Raw genomic sequence first — 18,235 nt, forward strand, 5'->3', positions numbered from 1 at the left:
ATACATGAAAAGTCTTTCTCGTCAGCACAGATTTTAGTCACCTCATGTCCGGGAGGTTGGATCTGAGAAGTGTTTTGAGCTGGTCATAGTGAAGGACACAAGGTGTCAGTTCTAGTGAGAACAATTTCCAGGAAGCCATTTTGCACTCTTGAGTGAGCACCCGCTGCACCTCATGCAAGGTAGGAAGAGCCTGCGTACGTCACCCTCCCATGATGTGGTCAGCACGTCAACTGCATGGGCAGGGCGCCAGATAACATCCTGTGCGCTGCTGAGCTGAGCTGGGGCGCGGCCGCCTGTCTGCACCGGCAGCACCATGTCGCTCATGGTCCTCAGCGTGGCGTGTGTTGGTGAGTCCTGGAAGGGAATCCGCGGAGGAAGCGCTGGGGTGGAGATCTGGGCCTGGAGGGGAGATCTGGACCTGGAGGTTGAGTTATGGGCCTGGAGTGGAGATATGATCCTGGAGTGGAGATATGGGCCTGGAGTGGAGATCTGGGCCTGGAGTGGAGATATGGGCCTGGGGTGGAGATATGATCCTGGAGTGGAGATCTGGGCCTGGAGTGGAGATATGATCCTGGAGGGGAGATCTGGGCCTGGAGGTTGAGTTATGGGCCTGGAGTGGAGATATGATCCTGGAGTGGAGATCTGGGCCTGGAGTGGAGATATGGGCCTGGAGTGGAGATCTGGGCCTGGTTGGAGATACGGGCCTGGGGTGGAGATATGGGCCTGGGATAGAGACATGGGCCTGAAATGGAGGGATGGGCCTGGAATGGAGATATGGGCCTGGGTGGAGATATGGTCCTGGGGTGGAGATCTGGGCCTGGAGTGGAGATATGATCCTGGAGTGGAGATCTGGGCCTGCAATGGAGATATGGGCCTGGAGTGGAGATCTGGGCCTGGGTGGAGATATGGGCCTGGGATAGAGATATTGGCCTGGAGTGGAGGTTTGGGCCTGGAGTAGAGATATGAACCTGGAATAGAGATAGGATCCTGGAGTAGAGACATGAGCATGGAGTGGAGATACGGGCCTGCAATGGAGATACGGGTCTAGAGTGGAGATATGGGCCTGGAGTGGAGATGGGCCTGGGCTGGAGATCTGGGCCTGGAGTGGAGATAGGAGCCTGGAGTGGAGATATGTTCCGGGAGTAGAGATATGGGCCTGGAGGGGAGATAGGAGCCTGGAGGGGACATATTGGTTTGGAGTGGAGATATGAGCCTGGAGTGCAGATATGAGCCTGGAGAGGAGATATGGGCCTGGGGTGGAGATATGGGCCTGGAGTAGAGATATGAACCTGGAATAGAGATAGGATCCTGGAGTAGAGACATGAGCGTGGAGTGGAGATATGGGCCTGCAGTGGAGATACGGGTCTAGAGTGGAGATATGGGCCTGGGCTGGAGATCTGGGCCTGGAGTGGAGATAGGAGCCTGGAGTGGAAATATGTTCCTGGAGTAGAGATATGGGTCTGGAGAGGAGATATGGACCTGGAGTGGAGATCTGGGCCTGGAGAGGAGGTATGAACCTGGAGGGGAGATATGGGTTTGGAGTGGAGATATGGGCCTGGAGTGCAGATATGAGCCTGGAGGGGAGATATGGGTTTGGAGCGGAGATATGGGCCTGGAGTAGAGATATCAGCATGGAGTGGACATATGGGCCTGTTGTGTAGATCTAGGCCTGGGGTGCAGATCTGGATCAGGAGACTGGGTCTCTGCACAGCTGAGATCCCTGCTGCGGGGGCAGGTAGGCAGCCAGGGTGCGTTTACCTTCAGCCCAGCAAGGGAGGCCCTGGTTTGCCTGCAGATGGATCATCCATCATGATCTTTCTTTCCAGGGTTCTTCTTGGTCCAGAGGGCCTGTCCACACACGGGTGAGTCCTTCCCCAAAACTTAGGGTGTCATCTCCCCACCTAAGAGGATTTTCCTGAAACAAGAGGGAAGTCCTGTCAGACAGTCTCTCATGCAATAAGAAGGGGGGACCCTGAGATGCTCGGCTCACACTTCTGACCTCGCCCTCTCTGGCCTTTCTTACCCTTGGCTGAGTCAAGCTCTGTGAAGACCGGGGTGAGCTTGGGGTGCTCCAAGCTGAGGGGTGCAGGGAGGAAGTGGTGTCAGCGACTGAGGAAGGGAGGGAAGCAGTGCTAGGAACAGCAGGTCCTCTGAGGACAAAGGTGTAACTCACACCCTCCAGTGTTTCCATGGCGGTCAGGGCTGCAGTGTGGCTGCTGTCATTCTACCAGAAGAGGTGGGGAAACCACAGCCATGACCCTGACATTCCAAATCTTCTGATAGGGGCTCAGTTCATGCACTGGCTGATGTTCCATTCACAAAGGACATGCCCTCCATGCCGTGTCTACTTTGTGTTCTTTTATGTGAGTCATCTTGAAGTGTTAAAATCTAGTAAGAGTCCCTTATTCAGCACTTGTTCAAAGTTCTCAGCTGACACCTTTGTTGTAGGGAGACGCCATGTCTACGTGGGATGGGTCCTTCCTGTAGCCCTGGACACCCAGGTGTGGTAGGAGCCTTAGAAACATGGAAAGGGGAAGAATCTTCTGAGCACAGGGAGGGAGGGGCGACTCCACATCCTCCTCTCTAAGGCGGCCCCTCCTTTTCCCCCAGGTGGTCAGGACAAGACCTTCTTGTTTGCCCGGCCCAGCGCTCTGGTGTCTCAGGGAGGACACGTGACTCTTCGGTGTTACTATCGTGATGGACTTAACAACTTTACCAACTTCACTCTGTACAAAGACGACAGAAGCCACGTTCCCGTCTTCCACAGCAGAATATTCCAGGAGAGCTTCCTCATGGGCCCTGTGACCCCGGCACACGCAGGGACCTACAGATGTCGGGGTTCATACCCGCACTCCCCCACTGAGTGGTCGGCGCTCAGTGACCCCCTGGCGATCAGGGTCACAGGTCAGAGGGCTCCTGTCTGGGCTTCTCCTTGTCCCACCTCCTGAATCCCAGATCTTCCGCTGGGGGTGTCCGTCAGGGTCCCATCACCCAGGACCTGACTGTCTATGGGGTAAAGGGGGATTGAATACAGGGAAATAGGTGTTGTGATGGGAGGAATAACTGTCCCCAGTTATGGCTACATTCTAATCCCTGGAGCCTGTGACTCTTTATGCTATAGGCCAGGGGACTGAAGGGGAAGATGGAGCTCAGGTTGTTGATGAGTTGACCTTGAGATGGGGAGACGGCCTGGACTGTCCCACTGGGCTCACTGTAATCACAAGGCACCAAACGAGAGGAGGAGGATGAGGAGAGTGGGGACTAGAGCAGCGTCGTGGCTGACTCCATCAGCCACTGTGGGCTTTGAAGGTGGAGGAAGGCCACGAGCCACAATGGCAGGTGGCCTCTACGGGCTGGAGAAGTCAAGAGAACTGCTCTGCTGAGTCTCCAGAGGGAACACAGTTCTGTAGACGCCTTGTTTTTAGGAAGAACTGGATCCAATTTCTGTCTCCAGAAGTGGAAGGGGTCAGTGTGTTCTCTCCTGCCACCATGTTTGGGATAATTTTCTGCCGCAGCAACAAGAAACCAACACAGGAACATGGTCAAGGACGAGTTAGGAAACCAAACAACGATAGCCGGGCATGGTGGTGGGCACAAGTAAACCAACGACTGGATTCAGTCGCTTGAATTCGGGAGGCAGAAGTTGCCGTGAGCCAAGACCACATCATTACACTCCAGCCTGGGTGAAAAAGTGACACTCTGTCTCAAAAATAAATTATTTAATCAATTAATTAAAGAAAACAAACAAGGAGAAGGTTGGCAACCCCGAGATCAGGAGGGGAGGGACGCTGATGCCACCACCAGGCTCCATCCACATAGGGAGGGGTCGATGCTCCTGGAACCAGCACCAGGAGCCACCCTGTGGAAGCTGGCACCATGGAGAAGGCACAGGCATGGCAGGAGAGGCTCCCAATCCCCACCAGGAACAGGGAGTGTGGACACTGGTGCCTGCCTTACTGATCAGTTCATTCCTCCTGCCAGGGACTCCAGTTTGTCCAAAAGAGATTGAACCAGGCTGCTAAGAGCCTGGACATGCAGCCTGCCTGGATCCTCTTCCACCCCCACATAGACAGCAGGAAACAGATTAGTGGGAAACAGATACAACAGCCTAAGAGATGAGGCTGAGCCCAGTGGGAAGGGCGTCCGAGGCTACTAGAGACAGACGGACAGAGAAGAGGGAGGGACACAGATGGAGGGACCTGCACCAGGGGATAAAAGACAGGGAGACACAGAGAGGGAGGAGAGAGACAGACAGCCGGGAGGGGAACCCTCACTCGTTCCAGGTGCCATGGATATGATGACAAAGGGAGACGCCTTCTAAACTCACAACCTCTCTTTCTAGGAGTCCACAAAAAGCCTTCCCTCCTGGCCCTCCCAGGTCCCCTGGTGAAATCAGGAGAGACGGTCACCCTACAATGTTCGTCAGATACCGTGTTTGGGCACTTCTTCTTTCTGCACAGTGAGGTGACATTTGAGAAGCCCTTGCACCTTGTTGGAGAGCTCCATGGTGGGGGTTCCCAGGCCAACTATTCCATCAATTCCACGACGTCTGACCTTGCAGGGACCTACAGATGCTACGGTTCTGTCACTCACTCCCCCTATGTGTTGTCAGCTCCCAGTGACCCCCTGGACATCGTGATCACAGGTGAGAGTGTCCGGACATTCTTCTCATTGTCACTGGGACACAGAGTGAATGATCCAGGACTTGGAAGCCCCGGGTGGTCATGAGGAAGATGAGTGTGGGATTCTTATGGAGAGAGACTGACTTGGCGAGGTCTGTACCAACAGAGACAGAGAAACAGGAGACACAAGTACAGACCAGGTGTCATAACAGAGGACAGACACAGGGGCCATACAGGGAGGTAGAAAAGAGAGAAAGAGTTAAAGGGGACACTCAGACAGACAGACATGTCCCAGAGAGAGTCGTCCTTCTGTGCTGACTTTGCTCAGAGACTTGGCAAAGGTTAGAAATTTCATTTCTGTTTTACCTCCACAAAGCGTTTCTACCAGAACCCAAGGACACCCATATTTCTGTCCTGAGTCAGCCCCTGTGGCCTCAGACCTTGTGGCACCTATAGATGCCGTGTTTGTTCTGACACCTCTGCCTTCCGTGCAGTGGACAGTCATCATCCCAGGATATCATGGCCCCAGAACACCAACCCCTGTATACTGTGTGTACTTGGGGTCCCCACACTGGATTCTGAGGCTCATATTCCACGTAATCCTACATATGATCGATTACTGAGAGACACAGAGAGAAATCAGGAACATCAAAAAGCAAAGACATAAACACACAGAGAATGAGCCAGAGGAAGGGGACTGAGAGACTCACAGACACATAAAGAGACAGAAGAGAGGGCAGAGGAGTGGAGAGAATGATGGAAGGGAGCAGAGAAAAGCTCCAAAATCAGAACCCTGAGGGAGGGGCACAAAGACAGAGATAGATAAAGATGTGGGGATGGATTGCAGAGATTCCAAATAGAACTAGAGAGACTGAGAGGCAGAGAAAGACAAGGAGATGGAGAGAGACAGATGGTAGATGGGTAGATAGATATAGATAGATGATAAATAGGCAGATGATAGGTAGTGGATGGGTTATAGATACTTAGACGGCGATTGATAGATGATACATAGAGATGATGATGATAGATTACATAGATAGATAGATAGATAGATAAATGGATCGATAGACAGATAGGTAGATAGACACATAGATAGATACATAGATACGTAGATGATACATAGAGACAGAGAGGCAGACAGATAGAGAGGGAATAGACAGATGATACATAGATATAGATAATAGATAGATGGTGGATAGATAGAGAGACAGACAACTGATAGAGAGAGAGATACATGATACATAGGTATAGATACAGATAGATAATGATAGATTGACAGGTGGCAGATAGATATATCTATCGATAGATAACAGATAGAAATGTGCAGAATAGAACAAGACAGAGAGTGAGACTCAGAATTAAAGAAAAGGAAGATCAAGTCAACAATCCAAGGAGGATCAGAGAGACAAAAAGGGAAAACACACCTCAGGCTGGGGAAGTGAGGTCAGAGACCTAGAGAGTAGAAAGTGGAAGGAGGAAATAGACGTAGAGATGGGGTGGAGGGTGAGAGACAGAGAGCATAGGTCATAGATCAGAGGATGAGTTTCAGCTCAGATACTGTAGACGGCGATTGAAACTGCCTCTTCTCCTTCCAGATGAGATACATCAGGCAGGAGAGACGTGACCTTGTCCTGATCCCAGAAGACATTACCATCTATAGGGATAGATAGATAGCATAGCGTAAATGGATTCGATAGACCCACGGAGGAACCTACAGATGCTTCGGTTCTTTCCGTACCGCACCCTACAAGTGGTCAGACCCGAGTGACCCACTGCACGTTTCTGTCACAGCATGGACAGGTTCAGAGAGAAGACCAAGCTTCGGTGTGAGGGCGGGATCAGGAGCAGGATGGCAGAGAGGGCACCTCCAAACCCTCCTGCGTGGCCTGCGTGTGGTGGTCCGCGGTCAGGGCTCCAGACACCCAGGCAGATGGAGAAACTGGTCAGGACAGACCCAGAGGAGGGAGTGGGCTCAGGCGTATAGATAGATAGAGCACATAGATAGGTACATAGATACGTAGATGATACATAGAGACAGAGAGGCAGACAGAGAGAGAGGGAATAGACAGATGATACATTTACATATAGCATAACCCTTAGTAGATGGTGACCACCTTTACCATTTTTAAGGATAGTGGATAGAGAGACAGACAACTGATAAGAGAGAATCTTTGAGAGCTCCGGTTATCCATGATACATAGGTATAGATTACAGATAGATAATTGATAGATTGACAGGTGGCAGGTAGATATATCTATCTTTAGATAACAGATAGAAAAATGTGCAGAAGGTTATGACACAAGACAGAAAGTGAGAAACTCTGGGAGAATTAAAGAAAAAGGAAGATCAAGTCAACAATCCAAGGAGGAGCCACCAGAGAGAAGAAAACAATACAAAAAGGGAAAACACACCTCAGGCTGTCTTGGGCCATTTTAAGTGAGGTCATTGTAATTTTATTTTATTTTTTTTTAAAAGAGACCTATTTGAGTGAGACAGAGAAAGTGGAAGGAGGAAATAGACGTGAAGAGAGATGGGGTGGAAATGGTGAGAGACAGAGAGCATTGTGAGCTTCTTTATTTCTAGTTAATAAATCCCGACTCAGACCCATAGTTTGCAAATATTTTCTCCCATTCTGTGGGTTGTCTCTTCATAGATCAGATTCCTTGTGGAGGTTTTAAACAAAATGAGACAAATGTTCTCAGCTCAGATGTGAGGGGAGCTGTGACAGGGAAGAACAACTCCCTGAAGAAACTGCCTCTTCTACCCTTCCAGGTCTATATGATTGAAACCTTCTCCTCTCAGCCCAGCCGGGCCCAACATCATGCTGTTTTGTTTTCAGCTGGCAGGAGGAGAACTCTCGTGCAACACCTTGTCCTGCAGTGCTCCCAGAACTCGTTTGACATGTACCATCTATCCAGGGACTGAACCAAGGGTGAGGCTCGTGAACTTGGAAGCCTTGGTCTCTCTGCAGTGCCAAGCGTCAATGGAACATTCCAGGCCGACTTCCCTCTGGGCCCTGCCACCCACGGATTTCCACAAAAATTGGTGGATGCTTGAAAGAGAACCTACAGATGCTTCGGTTCTTTCCGTACCGCACCCTACAAGTGGTCAGACCCGAGTGACCCACTGCACGTTTCTGTCACAGGTGAGGAAACCCCATGCCTGTCCCAATGTCCTTATGATCCCAGTTTCTAGCCACGGTCCTTAGCTGAGGTCTCAACTTGCTGCTGATGATCTTTTGGAGATTGCATTCACCAAGATAATCCATCATCATCTCCCTAATATCATGGACAGTTCAGAGCAAGTAATTCCATCTGCAATCTTCATTCCTCCTCTCCATGCTTCACGGTATGAAGGTAGGACAGGGACATTTTTGGGGTGGGGGGATTCTCCTGGGATCAGGATTTGGCCTGTGCTCTTGGGCTGACGTGGCAGATGGGCGAGAGGAAAGAAAATGAATGCACAAGGGCACCTATTGGGAAATATCTGTGCATAAAACCTATTTATTTATTTACTTATTTATTTATTTTATTTTTTTATTTATTTTTATTAAGACAGAGTCTCGCTCTATCCCGTACACTGGAGTGCAGTGTCACGATCTTGGCTCACTGCAACCTCCACCTCCTGGGTTCAAGTGATTCTTCTGCCTCAGCCTCTCAAGTAGCTTGGATACAGGCACCTGCCGCCACAACTGGCTAATTCTTTTTGTAGTTTTTTTGGTAGAGACGATGTTTCACCATGTGGCCCAGTCTATCTCCAACTCCCAATCTAAAGTCATCTGACCGCCTCAGCCTCCCAAAGTGCTCGGATTATAGGCGTGAACCACGGCACCCAACCAGAATTTAAACTAAATAACAGATAATGCTGAGTGTATGATTTCAGGTCACAGAGAAGTTCTCACTGATCAAATAGTACTTGTGATCTTAATGAAAAAAATAGACTGAAATCCCCAGAAGACTGGCGTAAGGAGTTTCCACACACAGCAGTCAGCTGTGAAGGCACAAAGGTGAAAACAATGTTATGTGGAAGGAAGAGGCTCTGCCTGAAGTGCTGGGAATGAGATGGGGAGAATTACAAGACCACTGAAGAGAGACAGAGAGCACACTGGGCACACAGGAAACTAAGGAGGACAAGGAGTGTGTGTTTTATACGCACAGCCCTTGGATTCACCTCGGGCTAACTAGGAATCCCTACATGATTAATAGTGACTGACATGAACATAAGGGAGGCCCAGGTGCGTAACTGGAATCTAGGAGACTGTGGAAAAGGCAATTCCTGCCCCACTGGTGAAATGTGTTGTGTATTTAGACACTAAATGAATGAAGTGGATGGATAGAAGATGTCTATGTGAGGTAGAATACTTCGCAGGGAGGGCTTGCCTGGTTTGATTTTTCCTAATTGTTTAATTTCTTTCTGAGATTTATTTTTCCTACATGTAAATCAATACCTGGCAGAGGACTGATTGATACATGAGGGGTGGTGCAAAGGAAGAGACCTATTATAATGTAACACAGGAGTTTGTGAACGGTGGCTCACACCAGTAACCCAACATTTTGGGAGGCTGAGACGGATGGATCCATTGAGGTCAGGAGTTCAAGAACAGCCCGGACAACATGGTCAAACCCAACTCTACTAAATAAACAAAAACTAGCTGGGTGTGGTGGCAGGTGCCTGTAATACCAGCTATTCGGGAGGCTGAAGCAGGAGAATGGCTTCCACCCGGGAGGCAGAGGTTTCAGTGAGCCGAGATCGCGTCATTGGACTACACCCTGGGTGACAGGGTGAGACTCCATCACAAAAAATAAAAATACAAGACTCATAAATCTAATATAACATACACGAATGACAAAAGCACTTCAATCCCAATTATCATTTTTCTGTTTCTCTATAATGACTTCTTTGATCCTTTATCTTATCCATTAGAAAATCAGCCAAAAACGTCTTCCCTGTTTGCTTTCTGTGAGCCTGAGATCATACGGAAAATATGAAAGGCCCCCGAACCCACCAGCACAGGCCCTGGAATAGAGAAAGTTCTCTGTTCATGGCATAAAACTTGCCCCCTCACCCAAATCCCCCACCTCACGCCTACTTCCTATCACATTAAGAGACACAGACAGACCGTGGGAAGGTAAAAACTAACCAGCAAGTGACAACAGAAGCCTGCATTTCAGTGTGAGCCAGTCCCCCAAGGCTCAGAAAAGCTGCTCGAGACATATGGAGTCACCCCATTTGCACTGCAGCTGGGGGAACCCAGAAAGCAGCCCAGCCTGGGTTTTGTACCCTGGAGCCACAGGAAGCACTGAGCTAAAGCACTGCATGACGTCCTCCTCTGGGAAGAACAGGAAGACAGCCCAGGCTGTTCTGGGACGTTCCTCCTGATCTCAGGATGTTGCCGTCTTAGTCCCTTTTTGAGGCTGTGAAAGAACACTTGAGCCTGGGTAACTTCTACAGAAAAGAAAATTGGTTGACTCACGGTTCTGCAAGGTGTACAAGAGGCAGGACACCAGCATCTATTTCTGGCTGTGGCCTCAGGCTGCTCCTACTCTGGTAGAAGAGACGGGGGCCTACATGTGCAGAGACCACCGAGATCACACAGCAAGACAGGGAGAAACGGGGTGTGATGGAGCTTCCAAGCTCTTTTTTTTAAGAACCAACTCTCCAGAGTACTAATAGAGGGAGAACGTGCTAACCCTGTCGTGTGGGGCAGCATTAATCTATTCATGATGGATCCAGCCCCATCACCCAAACACCTCCCGATTGGCCCAACCTCCCACACTCAGGGTTAAATTTCAAAGTGAAGCTTCGGGGGGTCAAATATCCATACGATAGCAGGTGTCTCATCGGCACATTCTGTGGTTATTATGAAAACTATAACTGAGAAACCAGGAGAAAGCTGGGTCTCCCACCACGTGGGTGCTTGTCCTAAAGAGATGTTTTATGGGGTTGCCTGGCAACCAAGAAATGAGAGACAATCCTCAAAGAGGAACTGCTATGGTGAGCTTCTCATTGGATTTCCATCTTCCTCCAGGTATCACCAGACACCTGCCTATTGTGATTAGGTACTCGGTGGCCACCATCATCTTCACCATCCTCCTCTTCTTTCTCCTTCGTCGTTGGTGCTCCGACAAAAAGAGTAAGTCTCACGAAGCAGAGGCCAGAGACCTCAGGGCCGTGTGGGGAGGAAGGATGAGGAGGGATGGGAGCACGTAGGTGTGTGTTTCTCACCGGCAGGATGGTCTCTGGCCCAAGGCAGAAGCCACAGAGGCAGAGCTTTCTAGAGAGAGCACCAGACACCCTGTCCCTGCCTTCAGCTCACAGACCATTGCCTGATTCTCAACTGTATCCTCATGTCCCTGCAGCCACTGACATCCAGGAGAAGGTTCCATGACAGGCAGAAAATGGGAGGCAGAATCACTGGGATGGGAACTGACAGCTCTTCATGGGATGGGCCTTGAACTAAGAGAGACAGGATGTCTGAGTCTGGCTGTTGGCAGCTGAGGGACCTCAGGCACCTACAGTCTCCCCCTGTGTGTTGGGCTCTGCACATGAAATGAGGACCCAGACGTGCCCTCCCAGCTCTTTTGATGACTTCCGTCTCCTACAGATGCTGCTGTAATGGACCAAGAGCCTGCTGGGGACAGAACAATGAACAGGGAGATAGTCCTCCAAAGGACAGCCTCATGGTTATAGTCTTATTCCCTAATAGTCCTGAAGAATGTGAGTCCCCTCCCTCACTCAACATTTCCCTCTCTCCAGGACTCTGAAGAACCAGACCCTCAGGAGGTGACATACGCACAGTTGGATCACTGCGTTTTCACATGGGGAAAAATCACTCGCCCTTCTCAGAGGCCCAAGAGACCCCCAACAGATACCAGCGTGTACATAGAGCTTCCAGATGCTGAGCCCAGATCGTTGTCTCCAGCCCAGGAGCACCACAGACAGGCCTGGAGGGGGTCTTCTAGGGAGACCACAGCCCTTTCTCAAAACCAGCTTCACAGCTCCAATGTACCAGCAGCTGGAATCTGAAATGTCGACTCTGCATCTTAGAGCATTGCTCTTCCTCACACCACAAATCTGCTGGCTCTGTCTTGCTTACCAACGTCTGCGGTTCCCATTGCCTGCTGGAGAGAAAACGCACTCCTTTGCTTAGCCTACAATTCTCCCCTTCACTTGACCCCTGCCCACTTCTCCAACCTAACTGGCTTACTTCCTAGTCCTACTGGAGGCTGCAGTCACACTGAGGAACTCACAATTCCCAACATACAAGAGGCTCCCTCTTAACACGGCACTTAGACTCATGCTGTTCCACCTTCCCTCATGCTGTTCCACCTCCCCTCAGACGATTTTTCAGTCTTCTGTTATCAGTAAACCTTATAAAAATTTGTTGTGATTTCTATGTAGCTCTCTCCTCTTCAAATAAATGTGTCTGCCCTCATTCTTTAGGTGACTCTTTTTTTGCCTAAAGTTTCCGGTGTTATCATTACTATGTCCATATAGCCCCACATGTTCTCCACTGGGTTCTCATCCCTGGAATCTGAGCTTCTGGAAGCAGGTGGAGCCTGATTTGTCTCTGGGACTCCAATTTCCATCCAACGATGCAGCATATATGAGGTTCCAATGATCATGAATCAGAGGAACAAGTGATATTCTTACTCTCTGCAGACCTGGAAAGCTGGCAGAGCCATTCCAGGATGAAACATCTGTAGAGTCCTAGGCCTTGTTAGTCTCATCTCCACGGGGACACATGTCCACACATCATCTTCATACTATTAATACACAGTCGCTCCTCCAGATCTGTGGGGTTTACAGGTGTTTATTGAACCAACTATAAATGAAATATACTCAGAGAATAAATCTGCAAAGTTTCGAAGAGCAAAACTATGTTGAATGGACACAAATGGAATGGTGTGTAGGCTGTGTCAGGAATTATAAGTAATCTAGAGATGATTTCATGTATACAGGAGGATGAACACGGGTTATATGCAAACGCTCTGCCATTTTATGTAAGAGGCTTGAGCATCTGCAGACTATGGTATCTGAGCGGAGATCCTGAAACCAATCACCCACGAATAGTGAAGGACGACTGTATCTAACTTTTATTTCTCAGTTTTAAATAAGAATCATAAAAAATTTACAGTAACAAGATTAAAAACAAGAACTGTTTTATAGTGTGAGACCACGTTTAGATTTATTTTTTTCTATGCGTAACCTTTCAGCCCGTGTAATCTATTGAGAAGACATTCTATTCCTCCTTCAACCACACGACAGCCTTTGTCAACTCTAACGGGACTGTGTGTGAACGGATGTATTTTAGACACTGTTTTCCGATAAGGGGCTCTCTGTGTTCACTCTCTTGAGGATGCTGCACATTCCGTAGGCTTATACAAACCCTTACAATTTGGTAGCTGGAGTCCTCTACTTTTTTATTATAGGCTATTTGCTAGGATTTTTAAAATATTTCTTGAGGCGGAGTCTCGCTCTGTCGCCCAGGCTGGACTGAAGTGGCACGATCTCGGCTCACTGCAACTTCCGCCTCCCAGGTTCAAGCGATTCTCCTGCCTCAGCCTCTTGAGTAGCTGGCATGACAGGTGCCCACCACCAGGCATGGCTAATTTTTGTATTTTTAGCAGAGACATGGTTTCTCTAAGTTGGCCAGGGAGGTCTCGAACTCCCGACCTCCGCTGATCCGCCCACCTCGGCTTCCCAAAGTGCTGGGGGACACTTGATTTTCTATAGCATTATGTTACTGGGTATTTTCATACAATTCAAAATGAGGGAGGCAGAGAGACAGAGAGAGAGTGAACCATAAGTTCGGGGCTCTGGACTCTCAGGTCATGAGACAAATTGTAGATAAAATGACAAAAATCCAGAATTGACATGTTGTGGGTTTTGCTGATGAAGAACAGTTCTAAGATTGTACATAATTGCATAATCCTTCCCTGGGTATTTAAATCATTTAAACTGGTTCTGCTGTCGTACTAGAAATACAAGCATGAAACATCCTAATGGTTTATTCGTCACAATTACTCTGACAAGGTTCATAATACCTATTAGATATTTCGCATATTATACACGGAGAAGAGTTTGAAATACAGATAAAAACAACAAGAATACGTGAAAAGTCTTTCTCGTCAGCACAGATTTTAGTCACCTCGTGTCCGGGAGGTTGGATCTGAGACGTGTTTTGAGCTGGTCATAGTGAAGGACACAAGGTGTCAGTTCTAGTGAGAACAATTTCCAGGAAGCCATTTTGCACTCTTGAGTGAGCACCCGCTGCACCTCATGCAAGGTAGGAAGAGCCTGCGTACGTCACCCTCCCATGATGTGGTCAGCACGTCAACTGCAGGGGCAGGGCGCCAGATAACATCCTGTGCGCTGCTGAGCTGAGCTGGGGCGCGGCCGCCTGTCTGCACCGGCAGCACCATGTCGCTCATGGTCGTCAGCCTGGCGTGTGTTGGTGAGTCCCGGAAGGGAATCGACGGAGGAAGCGCTGGGGTGGAGATCTGGGCCTGGGGTGGAGATCTGGACCTGGAGGTTGAGTTATGGGCCTGGAGTGGAGATATGATCCTGGAGTGGAGATCTGGGCCTGGAGTGGAGATATCATCCTGGAGTGGAGATCTGGGCCTGGAGTGGAGATATGGGCCTGGGGTGGAGATATGATCCCGGAGTGGAGTTCTGGGCCTGGAGTGGAGATATGATCCTGGAGGGGAGATCTGGGCCTGGAGTGGAGATATGATCCTGGAGTGGAGATATGGGCCTGGGTGGAGATATGGGCCTGGGGTGGAGATATGGGCCTGGGTTGGAGATAGGGGCCTGGGGTGGAGTGATGGGCCTGGAGTGGAGATATGATCCTGGAGTGGAGATATGATCCTGGAGTGGAAATATGATCCTGGAGTGGAGATCTGGACCTGGAGTGGAGATATGATCCTGGAGTGGAGATATGGGCCTGGGTGGAGATATGGGCCTGGGGTGGAGATATGGGCCTGGGGTGGAGATAGGGGCCTGGGGTGGAGTTATGGGCCTGGAGTGGAGATATGGGCCTGGGTGGAGATATGGGCCTGGAGGGGAGATACGGGCCTGGGTGGAGATATGGGCCTGGGGTGGAGATATGGGCCTGGCATGGAGGGATGGGCCTGTAATGGAGATATGGGCCTGGAGTAGAGATATTAAGCTGGAATAGAGATAGGATCCTGGAGTAGAGACATGAGCATGGAGTGGAGATACGGGTCTAGAGTGGAGATATGGGCCTGAGCTAGAGATCTGGGCCTGGAGTGGAGATAGGAGCCTGGACTGGAGATATGTTCCTGGAGTAGAGATATGGGTCTAGAGTGGAGATATGGACCTGGAGTGGAGATCTGGGCCTGGAGAGGAGATATGGGCCTGGAGGGGAGATATGAACCTGGAGGGGAGATATGGGCTTGGAGTGGAGATATGGGCCTGAAGTCCAGATATGAGCCTAGAGGGGAGATAGGAGCCTGGAGGGGAGATATGGGTTTGGAGTGGAGACGTGAGTCTGGAGTAGAGGTATCAGCATGGAGTGGACATATGGGCCTGTTGTGTAGATCTAGGCCTGGGGTGCAGATCTGGATCAGGAGGCTGGGTCTCTGCACAGCTGAGATCCCTGCTGCGGGGGCAGGTAGGCAGCCAGGGTGAGTTTACCTTCAGCCCAGCAAGGGCCTGGCTGCCCAGACGCACAGCCCAGTGGGGGCAGCAGGGGAGGCCCTGGTTTGCCTGCAGATGGATCATCCATCATGATCTTTCTTTCCAGTGTTCTTCTTGGTCCAGAGGGCCTGTCCATACACGGGTGAGTCCTTCCCCAAACCTTAGGGTGTCATCTCCCCATCTAAGAGGATTTTCCTGAAACAGGAGGGAAGTCCTATCAGACAGTCTCTCATAAACTAAGAAGGGGGGACCCTGGGGTGCTCGGCTCACACTTCTGACCTCGTCCTCTCTGGCCTTTCTTGCCCTTGGCTGAGTCAAGCTCTCTGAAGACCGGGGTGAGCTTGGGGTGCTCCAAGCTGAGGTGTGCAGGGAGGAAGTGGTGTCAGCGACTGAGGAAGGGAGGGAAGCAGTGCTAGGAACAGCAGGTCCTCTGAGGACAAAGGTGTAACTCACACCCTCCAGTGTTTCCATGACGGTCAGGGCTGCAGTGTGGCTGCTGTCATTCTACCAGAAGAGGTGGGGAAACCACAGCCATGACCCTGACATTCCAAATCTCTGATGGGGACTCAGTTCATGCACTGGCTGATATTCCATTCACAAAGGACATGCCCTCCATGCTGTGTCCACTTTGTGTTGTTTTATGTGAGTGATCTTGAAGTGTTAAAATCTAGTAAGAGTCCCTTATTCAGCACTTGTTCAAAGTTCTCAGCTGACACCTTTGTTGTAGGGAGATGCCATGTCCATGCTGGATAGGTTCTTCCTGTAGCCCTGGACACCCAGGTGCGCTAGCAGCCTTAGAAACATGGAAAGGGGAAGAATCTTCTGAGCCAGGGAGGGAGGGGCGACTCCACATCCTCCTCTCTAAGGCGGCGCCTCCTTCTCCCCCAGGTGGTCAGGACAAGACCTTCCTGTCTGCCCGGCCCAGCGCTCTGGTGTCTCAGGGAGGACACGTGACTCTTCGGTGTTACTATCGTGGTGGGCTTCACAACTTTACCAACTTCACTCTGTACAAAGACGACAGAAGCCACGTTCCCATCTTTCCCGGCAGAATATTCCAGGAGAGCTTCCTCATGGGCCCTGTGACCCCAGCACACGCAGGGACCTACAGATGTCGGGGTTCATACCCACACTCCCCCACTGAGTGGTCGGCATTCAGTGACCCCCTGGCGATCATGGTCACAGGTCAGAGGGCTCCTGTCAGGGCTTCTCCTTGTCCCACCTCCTGAATCCCAGAGCTTCTGCTGGGGGTGTCCACCAGGGTCCCATCACCCAGGACCTGACTGTCTGTGGGGTAAAGGGGGATTGAATACAGGGAAATGGGTGCTGTGATGGGAAGAATAACTGTCCCCAATATGGCTACATTGTAATCCCTGGAGCCTGTGACTCTTTATGCTATAGGGCAGGGGACTGAAGGGGAAGATGGAGCTCAGGTTGTTGTGAGTTGACCTTGAGATGGGGAGACGGCCTGGACTGTCCCACTGGGCTCAGTGGAATCACAAGGCACCAAACGAGAGAAGGAGGAGAGGGGAGTGGGGATTAGAGCAGCGTTGTGGGAGACTGCACCAGCCACTGTGGGCTTTGAAGGTGGAGGAAGGCCACGAGCCACAATGGCAGGTGGCCTCTACGGGCTGGAGAAGTCAAGAGAACTGCTCCGCTGAGTCTCCAGAGGGAACGCAGCCCTGTAGATGACTGGATTTTAGCCCAGGGAGGACTGGATCCAATTTCTGTCTCCAGAAGTGGAAGGGTCAGTGTGTTCTCTCCTGCTGCCATGTTTGGGATAATTTTCTGCTGCAGCAACAGGAAACCAACACAGGAATCAGGTCAAGGATGAGTTAGGAAACCAAACAAGGATAGCCGGGCATGGTGGGGGCACGAGTAAACCAACGACTGGATTCAATTGCTTGAATCCGGGAGGCAGAAGTTGCAGTGAGCCAAGACCACACCACTACACTCCAGCCTGGGTGAAAAAGTGACACTCTGTCTCAAAAATCAATTAATTAATCAATTAATTAAAGAAACGAAACAAGGAGAAGGTTGGCAACCCCGAGATCAGCAAGAGCAGAATGCTGATGCCACCACCAGGCTCCATCCACATAGGGAGGGGTCGATGCTCCTCGAACCAGCACCAGGAGCCACCCTGTGGAAGCTGGCACCATGGAGAAGGCACAGGCATGGCAGGAGAGGCTCCCAGTCCCCACCAGGAACAGGGAGTGTGGACACTGCTGCCTGCCTTACTGATCAGTTCATTCCTCCTGCCAGGGATTCCAGTTTGTCCAAAACAGATTGAACCAGGCTGCTAAGAGCCTGGACATGCAGCCTGCCGTGGTTCCTCTTCCACTCCGGAAAGAGATGAGTGGGAAACAGATACAACAGCCTAAGAGATGAGGCTGAGCCCAGTGGGAAGGGCGTCCTAGGCTACTAGAGACAGACGGACAGAGAAGATGGAGGGACACAGATGGAGGGACCTGCACCAGGGGATAAAAGACAGGGAGACACAGAGAGGGAGGAGAGAGACAGACAGCAGGGAGGGGAACCCTCACTCATTCCAGGTGCCATGGATACGATGACAAAGGGAGACGCTTTCTAAATCACAACCTCTCTTTCTAGGAGTCCACAAAAAACCTTCCCTCCTGGCCCTCCCAGGTCCCCTGGTGAAATCAGGAGAGACGGTCACCCTCCAATGTTCCTCAGATACCGTGTTTGAGCACTTCTTTCTGCACAGTGAGGTGACATTTCAGGAGCCCTTGCACCTTGTTGGAGAGCGCTATGGTGGGGGTTCCCAGGTCAACTATTCCATCAATTCCACGACGTCTGACCTTGCAGGGACCTACAGATGCTACGGTTCTGCCACTCACTCCCCCTATGTGTTGTCAGCTCCCAGTGACCCCCTGGACATCGTGATCACAGGTGAGAGTGTCCGGACATTCTTCTCATTGTCACTGGGACACAGA

General features: G+C 50.5%; 1 pseudogene; it reads left to right on the plus strand.

The window, feature by feature from the left end:
• The first annotated feature begins 290 nt into the window (after positions 1-290).
• LOC126943216 (killer cell immunoglobulin-like receptor 3DL1) overlaps positions 291-18,235 on the plus strand; it is a 40,354-nt pseudogene continuing 22,409 nt past the window's right edge.

Source organism: Macaca thibetana, chromosome 19 (genome assembly GCF_024542745.1).
Source record: "Macaca thibetana thibetana isolate TM-01 chromosome 19, ASM2454274v1, whole genome shotgun sequence".
NCBI lineage: Eukaryota > Metazoa > Chordata > Mammalia > Primates > Cercopithecidae > Macaca > Macaca thibetana.